The sequence below is a fragment of the Puntigrus tetrazona genome, unplaced genomic scaffold, assembly GCF_018831695.1.
Source record: "Puntigrus tetrazona isolate hp1 unplaced genomic scaffold, ASM1883169v1 S000000798, whole genome shotgun sequence".
Taxonomy (NCBI): domain Eukaryota; kingdom Metazoa; phylum Chordata; class Actinopteri; order Cypriniformes; family Cyprinidae; genus Puntigrus; species Puntigrus tetrazona.
Window position 1 is genome coordinate 164075 of NW_025048402.1, and position 9477 is coordinate 173551.

Consider the following 9477-nt stretch of genomic DNA (forward strand, 5'->3'; position numbering starts at 1 on the left):
CAACTACTGTGTGACTAAAGATGCGCTCTAATACTCAGAGAAATACTAACTCCTCAGCAATCAGCTAGTCATGTAGTTCTATCTATCTATCTATCTATCTATCTATCTATCTATCTATCTATCTATCTATCTATCTTAATGTATATGCGCTACAATTCATTTAAAATAATTTAAGAATTTATAATTGAACTTGTATTAGTATTAGCAACAATTATGAGAACAATAACTGTAATAGAAGGGAAAAAAACAATCAGTGTATCTAAAATCGCATGCCATTTGAGTAGGTAGGCTACTTCATTTGAATTTAAACTTACATTGTAATACTAAAAAAAAAAGTATGTTCTATAAACTGAGTCCCAATCTTATATTGTGAAGCTGATGTCACCTTGTTTCATTCAGTTTTCATTTTCATTCAGATTAGACTATTTATAGAACTGTGCTGCACTTTGCTGGTGAGTTTAAGGCAGTGTTCTTTTTATAAGCATATGATTTCACTGTGGAATATGCCTCTTTGTAGCATTCCTTGTGATTTTAGTGTAAGAGCTTCAAAAGGGGAAATGGATGCACATTGTAAACCACTGAATTTAGAGGTTTTAGAAGTAGCCCCATCAAATTAGCTTTTGATGAGATTTCAGATCGGCTTATAACTCACTAATTCAGGATCTAGTTGTGTTTTTTAATGAAAGGCTTAATAACAGGCAGTTTGAAGGATTTTGGGACATGTCCCAATGATATTGACAAATTAATAATAATAATAGGAAGACGATCTATGATTTCTGGAAGAACCTCTTTTAGTTGGCTTATTTAATTTGGTAGACCGATCATGGTCTTTTGTTTGATCATTTAACAAGTTTATATAATTTTTCTGCTCCTACAGCAGATAATGAGAGTAATCTCCTTGGGAGATCTATAGTCCACTATCTGATGTGATACTGTAGCTTGTCACATCCTATTTGCTGTAGTTGTGTCTTCGTGCCTCTAGAGGTCCCCTGTGTTCCCTTTTGCCTTATTTCTTCCTTGTGTGACCTTGTTAAGCTTCACTCAGGCCACCTGTGCCTTGTTTCCCCTCAGTGTATTTAAGCGGTGTATTCTGCCTGGGTTCCTCACTTGGTTTTTGAGCCTTCAACCCGCTTCTCTCGCTGTTTGTTAGAATTCTTTGGCTTTGTTTTTTCCCCTCGTGGAGCTTTCATTTTCTTTTGTTAAAATGCCTCGATCTGAGAAGAACTTTTGTTAGTTTCCTCTGGCCAGCCTTTTGTTTAATAAATCTGCTTTTTTTGAGATTCTGCCTGAAGTGTTTCGTTTGGGTCCTACTCAATCTCTCCTGTGGCTCAGCGTTGTGACAGAAAAACCAAGTCAGCCATGGACCCAGAGACACTTGCCTCTAAGGACCTCCTTGCAGCAACACGAGTCGTCTTTCCAACGTCATGAAGCTGTTCTCAGTCATCAGGAGGAGCTAATGACTAAACACTCTCAGCTTCTTGCTGATGTTATGAATTCAATTCACCAACTCTTTGACCGACTCCCAGCCACAGTACCGGCCTCTGCCATAGTATCTCCCGCTGCTTCGGCCCCAAGTTGCCACAGGCCCACTTTAGCTGCAGAACCCAGATTGCCACCTCCCAAGCCCTTTGCTGGGGATCCTAGCTCCTGCCAGGGTTTTCTCACTCAGTGCTCTCTGATCTTCAAGCTCCAACCCTCAAGTTTCCCAACAGATCGTGCCAAGATCGCTTATATAATTACCCTTCTCTCAGACAGGGCACTCTCCTGGGCCATTGCGGTGTGGCAATCACAGGATGCCTGTTGTGAATCCTACACAGCCTTCAAAGAAGAATTTAAGCAAGTGTTTGATCACCCAGTCAGTGGTCGAGAAGCTTTCTAAGCGCCTGCTTACTCTTAATCAAGGTTCTCGCAGCACTGCGGATTTCGCCATTGAGTTTCGGACCATTGCAGCAGGGAGTGGGTGGAACGACGAGGCACTGATGGGCTGCTTTCTAGGAGGTTTGTCTGAGCCCCTTCAAGATGAGTTAGCCACCCGAGAACCTGCTACTGATCTCGAGTCCCTAATTGCGATGGCCATCCGTCTGGACAATCGGCTAAGAGAGCAAAAGATGGCCCGCCGCAAGGTGTCACACTCCCAAGTACCTGTGAACAGATCCTTTTCCCTAGGTTGTAATCCAGAGTCCAAGGCTTCCCCAGTCCCTGAAGTAGACCATAATTCCATTGAGGACATGCAGTTGGGACGTTCCAGACTCTCTCTCAATGAGCGGGAACGTCGCATGCGGGAGCGACATTGCCTGTACTGCGGTGTTTTCGGCCACTTCCGCTCCAGTTGTCCCGAGCTCTCGGGAAACGGTGGTCCCCGTCCAGCTTCAGGAGGGCTGTGATGGGGAAAATAAGAGATCCTCCTGCTAACACCGTGCTAGCGGTACCTGTCACTCTGTCCTGGGAGGGCCACCAACATCAGGTCCAGGCCATGATCGATTCTGGTGCGGCGGGTGACTTCCTGGATCTAACCTTGGCTAAGGAACTCGGGGGTCCTACTCAACTTCTTCCTCATCCCCAGGCAGTCACAGCATTGGATGGCAGATCATTGAAACCGGGCAGAGTAACACTCAGTCCCTACGACTTGCCATCTATCAACACCAGCAGAAGGAGACCTTTTATCTTATTGACTCACCAGAGTTTCCTGTTAGAGTCTCCTGGCTGCACAGACCCCCGAATAGACTTGTCCGCTGGCACCATTCTGAGCTGGGGCCCTACTTGCCTTCTCACCTGTCTACCTCAGAATCCCTCAGTCCATAGTTCTAAATTTCAAGAGTCTGTTGATCTGTCCAAAGTTCTTATCATCAGTTCAAAGCAGTGTTTAGCAAGTCTCGAGCCACCTCCTTACCACCTCACCGCCCCTATGACTGTGCCATTGAGCTCCTACCTGGCTCCTGTCCTCCCAGAGGTCGGATCTTCTCCTTGTCTTCCCCTGACCGCAAAGCTATGGATACCTACATTAAGGAGTCCTTGGCAGCCGGCATCATCCGTACTTCTACTTCCCCAGCTGGAGCGGGATTCTTTTTTGTAGGGAAGAAAGATGGGGGTCTTAGGCCGTGCATTGATTACTGGGGACTCAACAAGATCACAGTCCAGAATCGATATCCTCTTCCTCTCATGGCCACTGCCTTCGAGCTACTACAAGGGGCTTCCGTTTTTACTAAACTGGATCTTGGCAATGCTTACCATCTTGTGAGGATCCGGCAGGGGGATGAATGGAAGACAGCCTTTAACACTCCCACAGGACATTATGAGTATCTGGTAATGCTCTTCGGCCTCACCAATGCACCAGCCGTTTTCCAAGCACTGATAAATGATGTTCTTCGGGACATGCTTGATAAATTTGTCTTTGTATATCTTGATAATATTAATTTTTTCTAGCTCGTTGGAGGAGCATGAGGGGCATGTCAGTAGGGTTCTCCAGAGACTTCTTGATAACCATCTCTATGTAAGACCCGAAAAATGTGAGTTTCATGTCACCCAGGCTCAATTTCTCGGGTTCATCATCACCCCTGGCCATGTGGAAATGGACCCCAAGAAGGTCGAAGCTGTCCTCAACTGGGCTATTCCCACCACATTCAAGGAGGTACAACGTTTTATTGGCTTCGCAAATTTTTATAGGAGGTTTATTAAAATCTTTAGTTCTGTAGTGGCCCCCCTGACGGCACTGACCAAGGGAGGAGGAGTCAAGTTTTACTGGGGTCCAGAGGCAGGAAAGGCTTTCAAGAATCTCAAGCACCGCTTTACTTCTGCTCCCATCCTCTCTATCCCTGATCCTGAGATATCTTTTGTGGTGGAGATGGATGCATCTGAGGTGGGCGTAGGGGCCATTCTGTCACAAAGGGGTAAGGATGCGAAGTTACACCCTTGTGCATTCATGTCCCATCGCCTGTCCGCTGCTGAGAGCAACTACCACGTGGGGGATAGAGAATTGCTCGCAGTTAAACTCGCCTTGGAGGAATGGCGCAACTGGCTCGAGGGTGCTCAGCATCCTTTCCAGGTTCTGACTGACCACAAGAACCTGGAGTATCTCCAGCAGGCTAAGCGGCTGAACCCTCGGCAAGCCCGATGGTCCCTGTTTTTTAATCGTTTTCAGTTTTTTCTGTCTTACAGACCTGGCACCAAGAACATCAAGCCAGATGCCCTGTCCCGAGCCTACTCTCCCGAGACACAGGAGAAGCTTCTGGCATCGATTATTCCGAGGTCTAGGATCGTTGCTCCCCTTCAGTGGGACCTGGTAAGGGTGGTGCGAGAGGCTCATGCCCAGGAACCAGATCCAGGAGGAGGTCCCGTGGGATGCCTGTATGTTCCTCATTCTGTCCGAGGCCGGGTCTTGCAGTGGGGTCATGAGTCTCCCTTAACATGCCATCCAGGGACAGCTCGCACTCTTAACTTCCTCCAACGGCGGTTTTGGTGGCCATCCATCAAGAAGGATGATAGGATCTATGTAGAGGCCTGCCCTGTGTGCAGCCAAGGAAAGTCTATGCATCAACGACCTCAGGGGCTGCTCCATCCCTTACCCATTCCCTGTAGACCATGGTCACATCTTTCTCTGGACTTTGTCACAGGACTCCCTTCATCCCAGGGAAACACGGTCATCCTGGTGGTTGTGGACCGGGTCTCTAAGGCCGCACGGTTCATTCCCCTGCCCAAATTGCCGAATGGCCGAATGCCGATGGCCGAACTCCTCATGGTCCATGTCTTCCGAGTGTTTGGAATTCCCCTGGATGTTGTTTCAGATCGAGGGCCCCAGTTCTCGTCCAGGTTTTGGGGAGCCTTCTGCAAGCTGATTGGGGCCACTGTCAGTCTATCGTCTGGATTCCATCCAGAATCTAATGGCCAAACAGAATGAATAAATCAGGATCTGGAGACCACCCTGCGCTGTATGGCCACCTACATCATGTGGGCTGAGTATGCCCACAATACCCTCCGTTCCTCAGCCACTGGACTGTCCCCCTTTGAATGCCAGTTCGGGTATACCCCTCCATTGTTCCCAGAGGAGGAATCTCAGGTCGGTGTTCCCTCGGCCCAGCGCTTTGTCCAACGCTGTCGGCAGACCTGGAGGAAAGCTAGGAATTCCCTTCTTCAGACCTCCCAGAGATACCAGCATCAAGCTAATCGCCACCGTAGGACAGCCCCTAATCTACTAGTTGGTCAAAGAGTCTGGTTTTTGGCCACCAAAAACCTGCCTTTCCGGCTTGAATCAAGGAAGCTGTCCCAGAAATACACTGGCCCTTTTCGAATAGCAAGGCAAGTAAACCCTGTTTCGTATCGTTTGTTTCTTCCCCGTTCACTTAGAATTAACCCGACATTCCATGTCTCATTGCTAAAACCAGTTTTGTCTTCTCCATTTGCTCCACTTCGCAGACCCCCTCCACCTCCCAGGATCATCGATGGCCGGCCAGCCTACACAGTCCGTCGGATACTGGACTCCCGGAGGGTCCAGAACTCATTACAGTATCTGGTGGACTGGGAGGGCTATGGGCCAGAGGAGCGCTCCTGGGTTCCAGCCAAGCACATCTTGGACCCAAGTTTGATTCGGGAATTTTGCACCCGGAGGTCAGGGGGTTCTGGAAGGAACGTCAGGAGACGTTCCTAAAGGGGGTCCTGTCACATCCTCTTTGCTGTAGTTGTGTCTCCGTGCCTCTAGAGGTCCCCTGTGTTCCCTTTTGCCTTATTTCTTCCTTGTGTGACCTTGTTAAGCTTCACTCAGGCCACCTGTGCCTTGTTTCAGTGTATTTAAGCTGTGTATTTTGCCTGGGTTCCTCACTTGGTTTTTGAGCCTTCACCCTGTGTTTCCTGCCTGCTCTCTAATTCTTCCCAAGCAACCTGAAGTAAGCTATCCTGAGTTCATCTCTCTGTTTGTTAGAATTCTTTGGCTTTGTTTTTTCCCCTCGTGGAGCTTTCATTTTCTCCTGTTTTTTTTTTCTTTTGTTAAAATGTCTCGATCTGAGAAGAACTTTTGTTAGTTTCCTCTGGCCAACCTTTTGTTTAATAAATCTACTTTTTTTGAGATTCTGTCTGAAGTGTTTCGTTTGGGTCCTACTCAATCTCTCCTGTGGCTCAGTGGTAGTGCTCCCTACTGCTAGTGCCAGTGCCAACTGTAACCCGTGATACGTAATGTAAGGTTTAGACCTACTCTGATGATAGACCAGTTAGTGCAAAGGTTTGGTTCGTCCGAGGAGAGAGAGAGAGAATGTAGCAGAAGTGAACAAGTTATTTGAATGAGATTTTATTTTAGTGATCCCTTTAAACCAAATACACAACACAGACTTATAATTAGGAAAATGAACAAATAAAACAAAGTATAATTTCTCTGAATGACATACCCAAGTTTCACAAAAGCATTAATTGAACTGATAAAAAAAACTGAGGATTCAGAAATTACGTCTCAATTGTCAATTAATTGATGGTAATCTCAGTCTTTAGTCTCCACTCCAGATCAGGACAAAGTGAACTGTGCAATTTCACTCCTACCAGTTGAAGGTGTGCAAGTTTAGTTCCTGTGTCTGTCAGACCGGTGAAATTCACGCAAAGGTTTCAAAGATTCGCTTAAAGGAGGCTCACCAGTCCAACTCCACACCGCAGTTATATGAAGAGTTGAGACAGTTCAAGAATAGTTCTCACTTCAGCCGATTCATCCAGGAAAGGAACTCACATGGAACAAGAGCAGAACAAAGGGAAGAAAACCTGGCCTTGAAGACATAAGGCCACAAAATAACAACAATTAGTATTGGATAACAATTTCACATCGATTAACATTCATTCGCACACGATGCAATAAATTGTCCATCTAAGCATCATTTCTCTTTTAACAATAAAGATATTATTAATTGTTGTGTACTTTCTTATATATCTTTTTTTGTTTGTTTGTTATACAATTACACTTTTATATTTTTTATACTATCAGCCAGCATGTTTGTTCCCACTTCACACATTAGGGTATATTTGTCAACAGTACTGCACCCTTTGATAAAACACAATAAATTCAGACTGCTTTAAGATAACAAAATAAAAAAACAAAAACATTAACTCACCAAGGAACTAATATACATGTACATCAAATGAACCAGGACATTTGCAGATGAACCCTGTTTCAGACGTCACTCTCAATTGCCTTCAGCTTCTCTGACCCTTTGGTTAGACATATTAGCACCACATGTTATATTAGCTTCATGCTAGCGTTTCGATGACATTATCAACATCGGGCCAATCACAATGTGAATAATATATTACTTGAGTCTGTTTAACAGCTAATATATCTTTATATACATGTGATCATCTTACTTAATCTCTCTCATTTCGGTGCCTTGAATCTTCCGAAACTGCATCTCACATCTGCTCACATGAGAGGCTCACGAGGAAAAGAAACGATAGTGAATCCTCTGCTCTCTAAAAATTTTACGATCGCGGACCCCTATGACGTCATTCACCCGCGACCTCATTGCCAAAGTGAAAGAATGCGCTATTGGTCACAATTATAACTTTGATATTTTATATATTTTTTTCCACAGTCATGTTTTATGTTTCGGTTCTTGTTTTTTTGTTTTTTTAAAAAAAACAACTATTATTTAATTAATATTATTGCTGAGTTAATGTACTAGTATGCACTTGTTTATGCATTAGTAATCTGGGTTACACAACCTCTGACAAAAGATCGGAGTCCGCTGCGACCGTCAAGCCATCACCTGAGAGAATGACAGAGCCGATGATTGCCGCTAGACCCGAGCCAATTATGTCAGACCAGGTGCGTGAGCTGGCAAGACAGCATGCTGCGATGGAACAAGTTGAGTACTGTGATGTGGAATTAGTTCCATTCATCCATCCATCCCCCCGGCTCCACCTTGGTCCTCTGTCACTCTGGCTCTGCCGCATCCTTCTCGTTCCCCTTCTCAACATCGGTTGCCTGTGCCACCCTGGCTCTTTGGCTCTCCACCTCCGCCCCAGGTGTTTTGAGTTAATTGTCATTTACTTTGTATTTAATTCCCATTGGTTTTAGTTCAGTTTGTCCGATCTCGTATTTCTTATGTGTGTTTTTTTTTGACTGCCTGCCTGTAACTATATTGTTGATTCGTGTGTAGACGACTAAAGACTGTTAATGTTATATTCTCATCTAGAGCTTCTCTCTACAACCACATCGTGTCACTTTCTCAACCATAAACAGAAAAATAATATCCAGAGAAAAAGGCACTCAGATCTCTACAGTTCAAAACAATATACAATAACCGAATTCAACGCAACATATTGTCACACCATCACTTCGGTCTACACCTCCGTCATCAGCTGAAAACACCACCTGGTCACAATCCCATTCCCCCGAATACTAATTACCCGCACCTGTAGCCATGCACCAACCACCCTTCAAAACACACTCACGCCAGTCCTTCCACGACTGATCATAAGGAAACACACCTAGAACTCTGGTCATCCTTCTCTCTGCCCGTCTGCTAACTACCAGTCCTGTCTGCCTGCTGGATCGAAACCCGCTCCTGAGATATCTACTGCTACTAAGGAAAGAACTGTTAACGTCCTTCTTTACGTTGTGTATGAATGCTCTCTTTATGTTTGATGTGCTGGCTGAGCACCGCTACCTGAGTTTATTATATTAAAAGAAAGTTTCCTTTAAATTCATCCAGTGTCTGCTTCCTTGACCAGATTGTGACACATATGCTCTTTAACTTAAATGAGCAGAGCAAAACATCTTCTGCCCCCAGACAGTTCACAACTGGAGGCTGTTCCAGAAAGCAGGTTATGTGACTCTCAAACTCTGGAATGTTTAAGAGTAATTAAGAAAATAAGTTCACCTCTGTAAGGAAGTGAATCAAAACCTGTAAATGCAATAAGACTAATCTGAGAAGGGATATCCAAATGAACAAAAGGACTTCAAAAAGAGAGTAAACAAGACCACCCCCCCTGTTGTGTTTATGACACCCTCTTCACCTCTGCTCTTCCTGCTTCCGCTCCTTCTGCCCAAAAGACTTGGTTTAAAGTTCATTAGGAATAAGGCATTATATATCATGTGTCTTCTTCACTCTCATGTTTGGTCTCATTTGAAAGGTCTCAGTGCGATTGGTAAATTGGTCTCAATTTCACAGTAATCACTTATATTAGGGAGAAGATTAAGAACTTGGTAGAACTGTGTTCTGTTGAGAAGGAGGTGTGCCCTCCTTTTGGGTCTCTGAACGTGTTCCAGCCAGGTGTGACACTGGAGCATGGGAACCTAAACACCAAAAGGTTTTTACAATTACATTTGGGATCTCTTTGTCTGGTCTGAGTATATAAGAAAAGTGACAAAACACAACAAGGCGCGATTCTGTAGCCAGATCGGTCCGTAGGGTGGTGTGTGTCCGCATACACCACACTATGTACTTTTTAAAGACCATGTATAATGACCTTTTAAGTTTGTTTTATTTTGTTTTGTGTTATTTTTGTACT

The 9477-nt window shown here is 44.9% G+C and overlaps 1 long non-coding RNA gene across 1 annotated transcript; it reads right to left on the bottom strand.

Annotated features, from left to right (window-relative positions):
* Window positions 1-6625: 6625 nt before the first annotated feature.
* LOC122335502 lies at window positions 6626-7410 on the bottom strand. The gene is made up of 3 exons (XR_006248973.1): window positions 7330-7410; window positions 7080-7176; window positions 6626-6737 (listed from the first exon to the last, which is right to left on the bottom strand). It is a non-coding gene; the product is annotated as an uncharacterized LOC122335502 (long non-coding RNA).
* Window positions 7411-9477: the final 2067 nt, after the last annotated feature.